Source organism: Podarcis filfolensis (genome assembly GCF_964270895.1).
Source record: "Podarcis filfolensis genome assembly, chromosome: 10".
In the NCBI taxonomy this organism is placed as follows: Eukaryota; Metazoa; Chordata; class Lepidosauria; order Squamata; family Lacertidae; genus Podarcis; species Podarcis filfolensis.
In genome coordinates this window covers 26,164,486-26,179,807 of record NC_139612.1, presented here as the reverse complement: position 1 = coordinate 26,179,807, position 15,322 = coordinate 26,164,486, and the positions used below count along the sequence as shown (strand labels likewise).

Below are 15,322 nucleotides of genomic sequence, written 5' to 3'. Positions count from 1 at the left end.
GTGGACACTCCAAATACCCCTATTTTCCAGGGACAGTCCCAGATTTATATAAGTATTCCCTGTTTCTGATTTGATCCCGGAATGTCCTGCTTTTCCTTAGGATGTCCCTAGTTCCATTGGACAAATGTTGGAGGGTATGGAGTTATGCAACCCCTGAGCCGAGGAGATAAGTAATTATACAACCTTTAGAAGACATCTGAAGGCAGCCCTGTATAAAAAAAAAGTTTTAAGATTTTATTATGTTTCTGTGTATGTTGGAAGCCACCAAGAGTGGTTGGGGCAACCCAGTCAGATGGGAGGGCATAACAACAACATCCCTTTTTTCATCAGAGAAATGTTGGAGGGTATGAGTTTGCTTGCCCTGAGACACCACGTCCTTTGCTGTCTGCTGTACCTCTGCCTTCATCAGGGCATGGCAGCCTGGAAAGAAGGAATTAAAAAATTGCTTCATCCTCCATTCTAGCAGGTCAACATACCACAAGCAGATTGGTCTAGAGACAGTGGCTCTATAAAGTCTTGGGGTTTACTCAGACTGGGGCGTTTAAATTCTAAAGGGTTAGTTTTATCATTATTGGGAAAGTGAAAAATAAAGTGAAGTATATCTCTGTTTGTAGTTAGCAGTTGGAAGTGGCTGGCATGGTACCACAGAGTTCCCCACCACCCCAAACATTGGTGTCACTGTTGGTTACCTGGATTGAGTGGGGCAGGGCAGGAGTGTGGTCAGAGCTGCGCCCCAGTGGACCCAATAGAGCACTCCTGGTGGTGTGCTCATACCGTCCCAACCTTGCTACCACCCTGCCTTGTTTGCACCTTTTATGGTGGTGGTAGAGGAGGAAGGAATGTTCTTATAAGGCAGCTTCCAATAATATATAGCTGAAACCAATTTATAAAGATATACAGTCAAAAACTAAAAACATGCAGCCGTGATAAAAGTGAACCATGGCAGGCAGCAATACCATCGAAACATTAAATTTGCACTCAGCCCAATAAAACAGCAACACAATAACAGCCCAATTAAAACCCTTGAAATTATGAAAAAGAGGCGCTAAACAATGTTTTCAGTGCCCACATAAAAGACCTGTGACTTTATGCTACTTATTTAATAAATTTAAATAAACCAATGGCCAACCTTTAAGCAGGCACTTATATATAAAGTCTTGCTGGCTGCTTAATCTGTTATGTACTAGATATGGCTGTGACGATTGTGTGAGTAAATTGTTATACAGGTTGGTCATTGACCTGGTCTTAGTGGAATAACAGAGTTGGTCAGACTTTTAACATTTTCTTTCAATGTAGGTATGTATGACTACCTTTTATCTTGGCAGGACCACGTTTCCTCAGGAGTAATCTGTCAAGGCCCGGATATCAGTAGTGGCAAGCTGAAAGAAAACGTGGGAAGCATTGGAACCAAAAGTAGGTAGGGCTGAAACCAAAGTTGGGGGCACCCTCTTTAATCTCTCTGAGGAGGCTGAGGAAACTCTTGGGTTGGGGTGTTGTTTAACGGGTTGTGAGAGGGCGGGTGTTGCTGCTATTGGTATTATTATTTTTGAATATTTTAGATCTTATGATGTATGTGGAAATGGTTCAGTTTGGTTGTATGCTGTTTGACGTTTTATGTATTGTTTGACTGTTTTTTTATGTAATTCCCCCCCCCCCCCATGTTGCAAGCCGCCTCAAGCATGGTTTCAACTATGGAAAGGCGGCACGCAAATATAAACGATGCATGTATGTATTTATTCTTACAGGACCTCTGTTCATGCATCAGAGCACACATGGAATTTTCAGTGTAAATCCAAAGAAGTAAGAAAGACTTAATTGATCTGAGATATTATGGACAGTGCAATTTCCATCAGGGATGCATATCTGTGTTTCATAGAGGGGAGTTATGCTTAGTTGAAAACACATCATATATCACCTTTTGTTCTATGTCAAAAGTAAAAAAAATAAAAATCTAACCTTGATGTGCGGTGCAATTACAGTTGCCCCATGTACTTTCAGAAATGGTCCTGAGTGTTGTACCCATAAATATAGACTATATTATTGCAGCCAGAGGTTTTATTTTAGGGTACTTTGGGTGCTGTGTGTATTATAGCTTCCTGAGAAGCTTCCATTTATGAAAGGTGGTGTCAAACCCCCTGTATTTTTCAAATTAAAGCAAATCCTTCCCTTGCCAGCAACTCTATTAACTGATCTTTATGAGTCTCTGAGGTGTTCCACGGCTTTCACAGCTTTGATGCAAAAGATGAATCTGAAAAGTGTATTAAGGACAAGGAGAACAAGTGAGAGATACTTTGGCGAGACCAATCAGATCACTGACTCTACAGAGCTAGTGCTTGCACCTTTGAGACATTACCGCATAAATGCTTGGAGACAGAACTGAAGTTTTACAACATAACTCTCTGCATATCCCACAGATATCAATGGGAAATGCTCCCTCATAAGTTTGCATAGGTTGACAGCCTTGCAGCATACTCATATGAGAAGACTCTTCTCAGAAATAAGACCCACTGAGAACAACAGGTCTTATACCCAAGTAAGTGGGTCTAGTATTGTAGTCTTAATGGCCCAAGTTTATTAACCATTCTTTCTTGAGTTGCATTGAGCTAGCTAATCTTCACATCTCACCCCTTGTGGTAAAAAAAGGTAAAAACCCCTGGATGGTTAAGTCCAGTCAAAAGTCACTATGGGGTTGTGGCCGTTATCTTGCTTTCAGGCTGAGGGAGCCAGCATTTGTCCACAAACAGCTTTCCAGGTCATGTGGCCAGCATGACTAAACTGCTTCTGGTGTGACGGAACACCGTGACAGAAGCCAGAGCACATGAAAATGCCGTTTACTTTCCCGCTGCAGTGGTACCTATTTAACTACTTGCACTGGCGTGCTTTCGAACTGCTAGGTTGGCAGGAGCTGGGACAGAGCAATGGGAGCTCACTCTGTCATGGGGATTTGAACCGCCAACCTTCTGACCAGCAAGCCCAAGAGGCTCCATGGTTTAGACCACAGCGTCACCCGTGCCTCTCCCCTGTGGAATATGTAGAGAGCCTTGTGAGATTTCACTGGAACCAGCTGCTTCTCGCTTCTCTGGTGGCAGTGGGGGCCAGGGGCAGGCAGTGCCCATCCCAGCGCCGGTTTTCAGTGAGATCTCACAAAGCTCTTACGAGAGCTTGCTGGAAGCCACAACAGCTTCTCCCCGCCTCTCCAGCAGCGGCAAGCAGCGGCACTGCCCAGTACTCAATCATTTCATACCACCAAAGCATGCACAATCCTAACTGGACTGTTTTGGAGAGGTTTATTTTCTAAATATCTTTCCTATTTTTGCATAGCTTGCTGTTATCCCAAGCATGCTGGCACCTCCTTCTTGTCCATGGGTGTCCGAGGAAAAAGCAGGTATTTTCCTTCCCAGGATCCCCTTGTTACATGGCCTGCAGACTGAACATTTCTCTACTGGCGTGTTGACAGTTCCCTGTCAGCCTGAAGGGCGAGGATAATCTGAGGCGCACTCTGGTATCTCTGGTCTGCAAAATTGAAAACGAGCTCCTGGGACATCCTAAGAAAAGAATTTGTCACTAAGTTTGAAAATCATTTCAAATTCAATTAAATTTTTTAAAAGGCCATTCTGTTTACAATTTCATCTTTGTGAGGTTATCGGTGTTTACTTTGGATCTTTTAAAATAATTGAAGGGCTAGATGAATCCCTCTTGTCATTAACTGTTGGGTTTTTATGCACATTAAGTGCATTTAGCTAAATTGAAATATATCTTTTAAACTGCTGAGTGGTTTATATTTGGAAACAGCTGCCAAGCATGGCTCAAAATCTCCTTTTCCTCGCATTTTATGATCTTGACAATGTTGGTAATGGAGATTCTTTGTACTGCCACTGACATCTTAATGGGTGCAGTAACAGGACCGCTGCTGGAGGAAGTATATGGGCCTGACTTTCACATCTGTAATGATATGGTAATGTGAGCCATTACAACGTCAGCCATAGTTTATTGACATAACGGCTGATGATTATGAGAGCTTTACAATAGCCTTGCAAGCACGATAACTCTGTTTCTTGAAATAAAGTAAAACATACCCCAGAGAAATAGCAAAAGTTCTGGCATCTTAAAGCTTCACCTAAGGCAATTAAGCCAATCACAGCTCCCAGAATTCACCAGCATTCTCCATCACTGAGGCTCTTTTCTGGTATAACAGATTGAACAAAGGGTCATGGTAACAAGCAATTGAACATTCCCAACAATGTATTATTATCCACCCTAGCAAGAACATAGTAGTAGTAGCAGTAGTAGTAGTAATATTTATACCCTGCCCATCTGGCTAGGTTTCCCCAGGCACTCTGGGCAGCTTCCAACAAAATATTAAAAACGCAAGAAAACATCAAACATTAAAAAATTCCCTACACAGGGCTGCTTTCAGATGTCTTCTAAAAGTCAGATAGTTATTTATTTCTTTGACAACAGAAGGGAGGGCATTCCACAGGGTGGGTGCCACTACTGAGAAGGCCCTCAGTAACCTCACTTCTCACAGGGAGGGAACTGCCAGAAGGCCCTCGGAGCTGGACCTCAGTGTCCGGGCTGAACGAAGGAGGTGGAGACCTTCCTTCAGGTATACTGGGCCGAGGCCGTTTAGGGCTTTAATGGTCAGCACCAACACTTTAAATTGTGCTCAGAATTGTACTGCCATAGGAATCTGCTTATGCCAAATAAGTCCATTGATAAATCTAGCTCAATACTGTTGAGACTGACTGTTATGTATTGAAGTTCTCACCCTGGGCCAGCAGGGGAATACTGTAAATAGTTTTCACTCAGGTCCACGTTAGTTATTTTAGGCGGGAAACCCTGGGTTGTTGTTGCTACAATGTTGACAGCCGGCTGCCTATAAAAGCAGGCCGGCTGAGCTGTTTGCTGTTCAGTTCTGTCCAGCTTACAAGTAAAGAGCTGCTCTGGAGAAATCGCTGTGTCGTCTGCTATGTTCGCCCACAACTTAACACTGACGGACTGAAGCTCTTTCAGATTTAAGATAGGGGTCAGCAAACTTTTTCAGCAGAGGGCCGGTCCACTGTTCCTCAGACCTTGTGGGGGGGCCGGACTATATTTTGAAAAAAATATATGAATGAATTCCTATGCCCCACAAATAACCCAGATATGCATTTAAAATAAAAGCACACATTCTACTCATGTAAAAGCACACTGTTTCCCGGACCACCCGTGGGCCAGATTTAGAAGGCGATTGGGTCGGACCCAGCTCTCAGACCTTAGTTTGCCTACCCATGATTTAAGAGATGGGACACTCCCATCTCGGACTCTTGCATGCAAAACAGATACTCTACCCCTGAGCTATGACCAGGAATCCCCCCCCCCCAGCTGGAACCCACCAGAACTCCATTGCAGCACCTCTCAGGTGGGCACCATTGCCATGATAAGAGAACAAGAGTTCATAGTGAGTTCCGGCACCTCTTTTTCTAGAAAAATAGCACTGGATATGACCCTTTCCAAAGAGCAGGATCGTAGAAATAATAAGGCAAGATTTGGTTTAAGAACATTCACATTCATCAAGGGGATTATGTCTATTGACTGGGAAATGTGCACATTTCCCCTCTGTGGAAGGATTGTGAGCACATTCTCAATGTGACCAGGTGAATTTGCAATGGTTGGTTACTAGGCACATGAACCACTCAACTTGCACTCCCCTTAATAGGCTTGCCAACTCTAGGGGGCCGAGGTGTCATTGGCCCCCTTGATATTTATTTGAAGGGGGCCCGGCCCCCTCGATGCAGAGGGGCCCCAGTGTGCATTATGCTCATCATGCATTGCACGTCGCAGCTTCAGTGTCCGGCTCTGCCAGAGTCCTCAGCCTCCTCCTCTGCGTCCCAGGCTCCCTCAATCTTGGGAGCAGCCTGCCACCTTAATCTATATGCGGTGGGGAATCCCTTTGTGTTACAGCAAAAGAAGAGACCTTAAGATTCTTTTTAGCAGACATTTTTTAAAAGAGAGGGGATGGAGGGAATGTGAGCTAAGGGGGAGTTTGAAGGGGAGTAGATTGTGAACAAAAGCACATATGTTTTGTGGGTAATGGCTTTAAGGGGAAGATATACAGTGGTACCTCGGGTTAAGTACTTAATTCATTCCGGAGGTCCGTTCTTAACCTGAAACTGTTCTTAACCTGAAGCACCACTTTAGCTAATGGGGCCTCCCATTGCTGCTGCGCCACTGGAGCATGATTTCTGTTCTCATCCTGAAGCAAAGTTCTTAACCTGAGGTACTATTTCTGGGTTAGCGGAATCTGTAACCTGAAGCGTATGTAATCCAAGGTACCACTGTAGTGCTAGTATCTTAGGGCCAGACACCGTTCAAGTGAAGAAGCATAGTAATCAAGACCAGCCAATTATTTGGGCACCTGTGGCAGAAAATCCACAAGTGCCTCTTGCTCTCCCTCATAGTAAAAGGGCAACAATAGTGAATAATTAAATAATGAATAACTAGCTGTGCTTTCTAACACTGAAATCACCTGTCTGAGGCAGTTCCCTCACTCTGCTTAGGGGTTAGGGTAGCCCTGCACCCCCCCTCACACCCCTCAATCAAGGACAATCCATCAGTGCAAGTTTATTATCCTTAATTTCCCTAGTGCTGTGGAGCTATTAGACAGATAAGAACCAATAGCCCTGATATTGTGACCAAATTTTGCATGATGGTTCCTGAGATCAAGGAGCAGATTTTCATCTATGGTTGGAGCAGTTGGATGCCATTTTGAATCAAAGTGGCAGACTTGACTCCAAACTACACTCATTTTTTTGGTTTCTGAGAATTCCCAAGAAACACTGGGTATGAGGCAACCACTATAATATAAAATGTGGCTTATAAATCTTAGGAGAGAAATAGTCTTCTTCTTCACAATCCTTAGCTGTCCATCTGTACAATCAGAAACGATTCTACAGCTTTACATTTTCTTACAAGCATCAAAATGAAATACGAACAGACACTGTTACGAAGGACTATCCTGTATGGATTTTGTAAGAGTTAATTAATGGTCATGACATCAAAATATCTACCCTCAAATCCCTCTCTTGAGCATGTTAAGTTCAGGAGCACTATTTAAAGACAGCTTATTTCTTCTTCTTTAAGTATGGAATGGGACGTGGGTGGCGCTGTGGGTTAAACCACAGAGCCTAGGACTTGCTAATCAGAAGGTTGGCGGTTCGAATCCCCGCGATGGGGTGCGCTCCCGTTGCTCGGTCCCTGCTCCTGCCAACCTAGCAGTTCGAAAGCACGTTAAAGTGCAAGTAGATAAGTAGGCACCGCTCCGGCAGGAAGGTAAACAGCATTTCCATGCGCTGCTCTGGCTCGCCAGAAGTGGCTTAGTCATGCTGGCCACATGACCCAGAAGCTGTACGCCGGCTCCCTCGGCCAATAAAGCGAGATGAGCGCCGCAACCCCAGATTTGGTCACGACTGGACCTAATGGTCAGGGGTCCCTTTACCTTTTTACCCACTGGAAAGATGCTCAAAAAGTCCATAGCTGAATGGGTACATGACTGCACATCTCCCTCTTATTTTCTGTTCCCAGTTGTCTTTTTCCCACAGACCTTTCCTTTGGTACCTGATGTATGTATGCCTCTTTCTTTGCACCTCATTTCCATTTCCTTTCCTAAGACTAGTAGCTAATAGCCATGACAATTAAAGGCCATTAGAAATCCATCAATCTGCATAAAGTCTGATAATTTATTTACTTGATAGAATACCCTCAAGAGCTTTGGGAGAAAGAGTGGGGTACAAATTTCGTTAATGAAGGGACAACACATTAGCAATTCCATTGCAGTATTCCATTGATACAATGCTCGACAACAACAATTTTAAAACAAAACAAATGATTATATCGAGAGAATCAATATCCAAGCATTTGTTGGATGCTATTGAACTCCAACTCCCATCAGCCTCAGCCAGAATGGCAAATGGCCCGAAATTATGGGAGCTTTAACCCAAAATATATGAAAGGTACCAGGCTGAGAAGGCTATCATAAATGAATAGTAGTTCAGAACCTCACTTGAATAACAACACACAAAATGCTGTGTTCTGTCTAATTTTTCAAAATCCATAGCTTATAAGATTAACCTGGGGAAACAGCTTAAAATATATGTTTCCATTTCAGTAATGATGTTAACCTTGAAACCAGTCATTAGCATGGTTAGTGGTAGGTTTGTAAAAAGCAGCCCTAGGCAAAGAGCTCAAAGAAATTCACTTGACTGATAGAAAGGACGAATTTGTCAAGGATTATTGATAGGACCTTCATGGAGTAAGCCGGCCTTTATTTCAAGGGAAAAAATGTTGTTGCTAAGGACAAAAAAGAAGAGAGGAACTGGCATTTTAATAGAAATGTGTGATTTCAGATTATATCTGAAGAGATATTATAGATATTTGCTGAATACCCTGCAAGGCACTTGTGCTGGTGGAGTACATTTGGCTGCTGCCATTTATTAGCTTGCAAATATTGAGGTGCATCCCATGGTCCCCTTCCATTTTCCACAAAGACCTTCAGCCCAGTGAAGCCCCTACAAAGAATGGGGAAAAGCTTTTTTCAACAGAACTGCTGCCACTGTAACACCCTACAACTCCTGAAAACCCACGGCAAGTTTGGGGGACCCTCTGGAACTATGTGGGAGAGGGCATAGAGGGGTGCCAAAGCAGTAAGGGGGAAATTGGTGAAACTTGCTCCCCCCCGCAATTCTATTTGTGGGCTTCTGCGGTGCTAAAGGTTCTCTCGTTAATGAAAGTTAATGAGTTGCCTTTTCTTATCACACTCTGGTTACCATAACAGTTCTGTGACAGCAGTTATGCCAGTCATATCTTGAACACACACACCATAAGCACCCTGTTTCAGTGGTGTATCATGGGTTAGCCGAAGGGGTGGTTGCCCCGGGGCAGAAAATAGTTAGGGGTGCAAAATGTCAACAGCCGGTGCTGTCTCAATACAGCTGTGCGCTTCTGTTGCTGGGCTCCGTTTCGCTTCTCTCTAGACAACAGAATGACTCTTCTCTTCTTATCTCTGTGGCTGCGATCTCCTGGGTGACACGAACTAGGTAGTTGAATGTGCATGTGTACTGTCTGTTTCCCACCCACCCGCCATCCGCACAGCCCTGAGTGCTGGCAACCCACGCTATGCCACTGCCCTGCTTGTCTCCTACGGGGTTTACAGGGTGAAATCCAACCAGTGCCCCTGGACAAGCAGAATGGACTTCTGCGTGTGCAATGTGATCTCAGCTTCCTCTTCTTGCCTCTGTGTGCCCCCAAGGTCTGCTCCTGAGGGTTGGGATACCCTCTGGAGCATATGCAGTGGTGGATGTGGGGGCAGGAGAGAGAGGGGAAATTCCAAAATGCTCTTGCCAAGCATTGAATTTCACCCAGAGGCATTTATAACTCCCTGGCACATCTCTGCCACATACATGGAATAAATATCAGTATATAGATGACAAACTGTGAATAATCACTTACAAAAAGAACATTTACTTGAATTGGAAGTCTTAAGGTTAAACATATATGGCTTTTTGCTCTGGCTATTATTGATAGGCCACAGCTCTCTCCAGAGGCCTGGACTGATGGACTGTATTGAAAAGTTTTGGTAGGCACAGCTTTCCATTAGATTTTCCTTCTTCTTTTCTGTGTGGTGCGTTCCTAACTCACAGCTTTCAATTTTTTTTATTGGACAGACATTTCAAAGATGTGACTATCCATTTCTGGTAAATGCTATCCAGTGTCACATATTTTAAATGGTTGTTACTGGATTGCATTTACCAGAGAATATAACTTTAGGAAAATATATTGTCCTGACATAAAAAATGGCTGTTTTCCTCTCTCATGCGCAAAGAGTTTGAATAAACAGTTAAAGTGTCTACTTGGAAGTGGGTTCAATCATTTAGCAAGCAGATAAATAATGGGACAGTCACCCTATTAGAATTAGAGTATTATAGCTACACTTTCTTTTGTGCAGGGATAGTGTCTATTTTTCATTAATGCAGAGCACCAAATTGAGCCCGAAAAAATTAGCATTGTTCTCCCAAGAAGAAGCTTTATTGACTTACTTGTTAATAGTTTGTTTGCATGAATAATTCACCATCTACATGCTATATCTCTATTTTAAATGTATTACAAAGAATATATTAGACAGAGATTGACCTCCACTGTGGTTAACATCAGAATTTATTGTTCCTGGAAGCTACAGATATATTGACTTAGAAGCAAAGCCTTGAGCTTCAATTAAGGTTGATACAGTATTAGCAGAAGGACCCAAGATTTGTTTTTTTCTAACCTTTATGATGAGGTATCCTTGTCTCATCTTCTATTAGGGATGGGCGAATTTGTCTAATATTTCTAAGGCTTATGTTCAGTTTAACTTATGTCCTTGTCAGTTCACTAGTTTATGTTTTTAAAAAGTTCTGAAATTTTATCAGTATTTTACTGGACATTTCTTCTAACAGACACATTTTTGTATGTAATTTTGCCCAATACGCCCATTTTTGAATTCAGGTTAAGCTTCTATAATACAGTGTGTTTCGGTACATTATTTTACCAGTAACTGCATTCTAACGAACACTTCCCTCCAATATATGCATTTTTAAACATATTTTTTTTCTTGGATAACTTTGTTGCAAAATTGGGAGCAGTGCAAATTTTGATGGATGGCTTCATTCTGTTTCAGGAAGTGCAGATGAAATGTGTTTACATTACAGCACAGACCAAACTGAATTTCTTCCTCACTCTTATCCTCTCTTGTTTAGCAGTGTGAATATGACTGAAATTACAGGCCCCAATTTTACATGCATTTGGTCCCTTTGTGCGGTTTCGATGCCTTTGAGACATTTGACCCCTCTCTGTTGTAGTCTTATTATGAATTGACCTTTCTCTTTTTCAGCCTGCAAAATATGTGTTTCCTTTTATTTAAAAGACTGTTATTTTCTTTACAGAATTATGCCTTTGCTGTTTGCTTCTTTCTACACCTTCACACTGTAGGTAATTCCTCACAATAAAGCCTGTGATTAAAAGAGGATATTTGGTACCTTATCACCACGCTTTCCCTGTAAGGTCAAGGGGAAGTTCAGATAAAAGATTTCTGACACAGCCTGGGTACCTTGCTCTCTCCGCAAGCTGTTCCTGCTTTTGTTTTCTCTTAACATCTGTGCATTAAAGAGGATCTCGCACATCTCCACCCGCACCCTAGTTTGCAGAAATGTCCTTTCAGGCTCTCTCTGCCATTTCCACACACTGTATTTTGCAACAGAGCAACAATTAGCGATACGACTCCGGTGTGAGCTGCTATTTTCAATTTGTGCTTCACAAACGTATGCTCGCTTTTATCCCTGAAACATAGCAATTCTCTTTGCTGCTGCTGCTGCTGGAGCTGTTGCTGGAAGGAAGTGCCCCGAAACAGAGAAGGAGCAAGGAACTGACAGTAGGCATCCAGGCATCTATGTGAACAAGTGTTTTGGGGTCTTGAGAAGCTATTCATAGAAGGGTAGGGGGGGGAGGCATGTGGAAATACCCACTCTAATTAAGACACACACAAAATGTGGAAGTCTTGTTAACAGTTAGCAAAGAGTTCACAAATCTAACAAGGGAAAGCACCGATTTGAAGATGGGAAATGACAGGGGTTTGAATAGTTCTGCAAGCTACGAATAGTTGGCTGCAGGCAAAAATTTCCACAAATACAGTATGCAGAAAACGCTTCTCTACATCAAGCCAGGTCTATGCAGACAAAGAAAAGGATTATGTGCAAGCAACTGTGGGGGAGACAAAAAAGAATAACTGAAAGGGGGCAAATAAACCTTTTGTGAAATTGTTGCTGGAACAGCACAGACATTCCTTGGCGCACGTGCATAAATCATTTGGGGCAGGCAGAAATCTATTTCAGATTATACCAATTGCACAGTTGTGTTAAGAACCGTGAAGGCCTGCCTTCAAAGTTGGCGAGCATCATTTTATCAATGATCCTACGATAATTAAAGATTTGCAGTGGGATCAAGTTTTTTAAAAGGAGAAGTTAAGCTGGTGATTAAAAGACATGAGAGTGGGTTGCAGGTGAGCCAACCTAAGGAGAGAGTATCAACCACTTGTCAAACATCCAAAGGTGTGACACCTGGAGTAGGTCCTCCAGTGAAGATCTCAATACATGAGCAGGTTCATATGGTACAAAGATGATCCTTCAGGCAACCAGGTTCCATGTACAGCTCTAAAACAGGAGTAGCTAATGGGGTGGTTGCTGGACTGCAGCTACCCAGTGTGGTGTAGTGGTTAAGAGCAGTAGACTCATAATCTGGTGAACTGGGTTCGCTTCCCCGCTCCTCCACAGGCAGCTGCTGGGTGACCTTGGGCTAGTCACACTTCTCTGAAGTCTCTCAGCCTCACTCACCTCACAGAGTGTTTGTTGTGGGGGAGGAAGGGAAAGGAGAATGTTAGCTGCTTTGAGACTCCTTTGGGTAGTGATAAAGGGGGATGTCAAATCCAAACTCCTCCTCCTCCTCCTCCTCCTCCTCCTCTTCTTCTTCTTCCAATTTCCCTTTACCATTGGTCATGCTGACTGGGTTTGATGGGAGTGGTGGTTGTCTAACAACAGCTCCAGGGCACCACACTGCCTACCCTTGCTCTAAACATCAGCACTTTGAATTGTGCTGAAGATTGTTAGGATGTTCTCAAACGCTAGTCAAAGCAATCTAACAGCCATATTCTGGACTAACTCAAGCTTCCAACAATAGGGCTGCCATACGTCTAAGTTTCCCGGACCGGGATTGAAAAGGTGGAATTGACGCCTGGGGGGTAATTTCTGAAAGGCGGCACTTAGTCTTGGAACTTAGGCAAGTCAGTCAAAAAACTGCTTTTTGTTGGCGTTTTTGTAAAAAAAGGAAGAAAAGCTGAACAACTTTGGGGTTTGTCTAAAAAAAGCTGAACAATTTTGGGGTGTGTCCTGGTCTTTACTTTTTGAAACATGGCAACCCTATAACAAGTCATCAAAGGCAGTCAGTGAGAAGTTGTCAAAGGCATAGCAGTAATTAACAGTGAAATCCCATGTATGTGAAACCCACTTATTCTCAAGGAAGCATGTTTACCTAACTCTGAAAGTGTGAATGACAAGGGCAGAATTCTGTTGTTGGCAGGAAAAAAAGGCTGGCGGTTCTGTTTAGAAACCCACAACAAATGCTCTTGATATACAGTGTTTTCATTTGCATATTGAACCTGAATGCATCCAAAGGTGGACCTTAAAATCACGCTGAATCTTGAGCCACAACAAAATCTTCATGCCCCTAAAGTCTAATATAGATCCTTCTATGGCGAAGTTGTTTGCTAGTTGCAACCACTTCATCAGCAGTGCTTCTCAAACTTTCTTATTCTTCCATGAACCACTTGAAAATGGGCTGAGGGTCTTAGAGGACCAACTTAAGGATTTTTCTGCCTGTTGTAATAATGGTAATTCACTGCACTAGATGCTGTGCGATTTAATTGTATTTTTATTGCTTCTTTTCTTTCTTATATATTATTTTATTGTACTACAAGTTGAATTCCATACAATTCAAATTGTAATACAATATATAATAAAGAACAGAAGCAATAAAATACAGTAAAGATCAAAAGGAATATTCAAAGTGATGAATGTGCTTTCTCTCACCTTCAGCTACAAATCCACATGCATGCTCCAGAACACCTGAATGAAGCTTGTGTATCACTGGTGGTCTATGGACTCCAGTTTAGGAACCCCTGATATACAGCAAATCATAAAAGGCAGAATTCCTGTTCTTGCTGTTTGTTGTTGGGAGATGGCAGTGCAGACAGGAGGCAGCTCATTTGGAAGGATGCAAACATGTGGCTGCTGAATGGATAGGTGGCTTTGGTGTCCTGATGATGTCACCAAAGGTACATAGCCAATCAACCAACTATATTTTTTTATCTCTTGTAAGCCCATCATGTGACATATCATATTAAAGTCCATGAAGTTCTGAGGAGATCAGTATTTTTAGTTTTGAAATATCTCATTCTGGGCTGAGTTTTAAAGGTTTTTGTGTAGTCCGGCAAGGCCCAAATTGTCATTTTTTATTAATTTCAAACTCACATAGCTAAAAAAAGGGATGAAATAAATCAATTAAAATTTTAGATTTAAACTTAGTTTTGATCATTCAGCAAGTATACAAAATATTAAGAAAATTGGATAGCATGAGGTAAAAAAAAAGGATCGCTTGTTATGGAATGATCCAGCAAGGTATTGCTTGCGTGATGCTGACTAAAGTGGCCCTTATATTCACTGGCACTTCCTAATCATGTCAGATAATGAAAGAAATTCACCTCCATGCTTGTTCAATCTGAAATGGTGTCCAGCTAGCAAACTTCCTCGCTGATCCCCTGGCGCTGGGTATGTAGATATTCCTGCTGCCATTACGTTTTCCGCATGAAATCTTCTTCCACATCATGCGACTCACACAAGTAGGCTACCTGTTCCTGCACTTGTTGTTCATGCTAATTGGCCCCAAGTTTTAAAAGCCAGCAGGCAAATAAAACAATGCAATGACATTTCAAGATTCCAGTGTTGTTTCCAACAGGGACATGAGAATGACTTATGGATGGAATTCATAACCATTGTATCCTTGAAAAACGCAATGAATAATCTTGGTGATTACTCTGTTGTGTACATCTTTTGTCTTTTAACGTTGCTCCTGACAGACCGGCATCTCTCCTAATGTTCCTACTAGTGGTGTTCATTAATTACTACACAGAGAGTACTTTGCACATTTCTGTTAAATGTCAACAACAAAAGGTGTTTAGACAGAAATGTTGTAATGTTGTGATGTTGCTGCCACCAATTCATAGCTTCAACTCTGCTTGATTAACAGTCTAATTTTTGAGCTTTCTATACCTGCAAATAAATTCTTTTTAAAGCAGTAGTAACTGATCTGGCAGTACGATGTAATAAACAATGACATTATACTGCTCTTTTGTGATTGTTATTTTCAAGCAGTCTAGAAAGAGATGGTGGTGAATATGCTGATGACTGGATTACAGTCATACTTCTGGTTACAGACGCTTCAGGTTGCGTGTTTTCGGGTTGCGCACCACGCTGAACCCAGAAGTACCGGAACGGGTTACTTCCGGGTTTCGGTGCTTGCGCATGCACATACGCAGAAGCACTAAATTGCGCTTTGTGCATGTGCAGAAGTGCCAAATCGTGACTCACGCGTGCGCAGACACGGCGCTGCAGGTTGTGAACTCTGTGGGTTGCGAATGTGCCTCCTGCATGGATTATGTTCGCAACCTGAGCGTCCACTGTATTAGAAAGATTTGACTTGAAAA

At 42.5% G+C, this 15,322-nt stretch overlaps 1 protein-coding gene across 2 annotated transcripts in view; it reads left to right on the top strand.

The window, feature by feature from the left end:
• The first annotated feature begins 4,770 nt into the window (after window positions 1–4,770).
• The window catches only part of LOC310743925 (uncharacterized protein), a 797,205-nt gene continuing 786,653 nt past the window's right edge, over window positions 4,771–15,322 (top strand). For both annotated transcript variants that reach the window (XR_014539288.1, XM_083574660.1), the window contains exon 1: window positions 4,771–4,900. The gene's annotated coding sequence lies outside the window, so the exon portion shown is untranslated. The remainder of the gene's footprint in view (window positions 4,901–15,322) is intronic.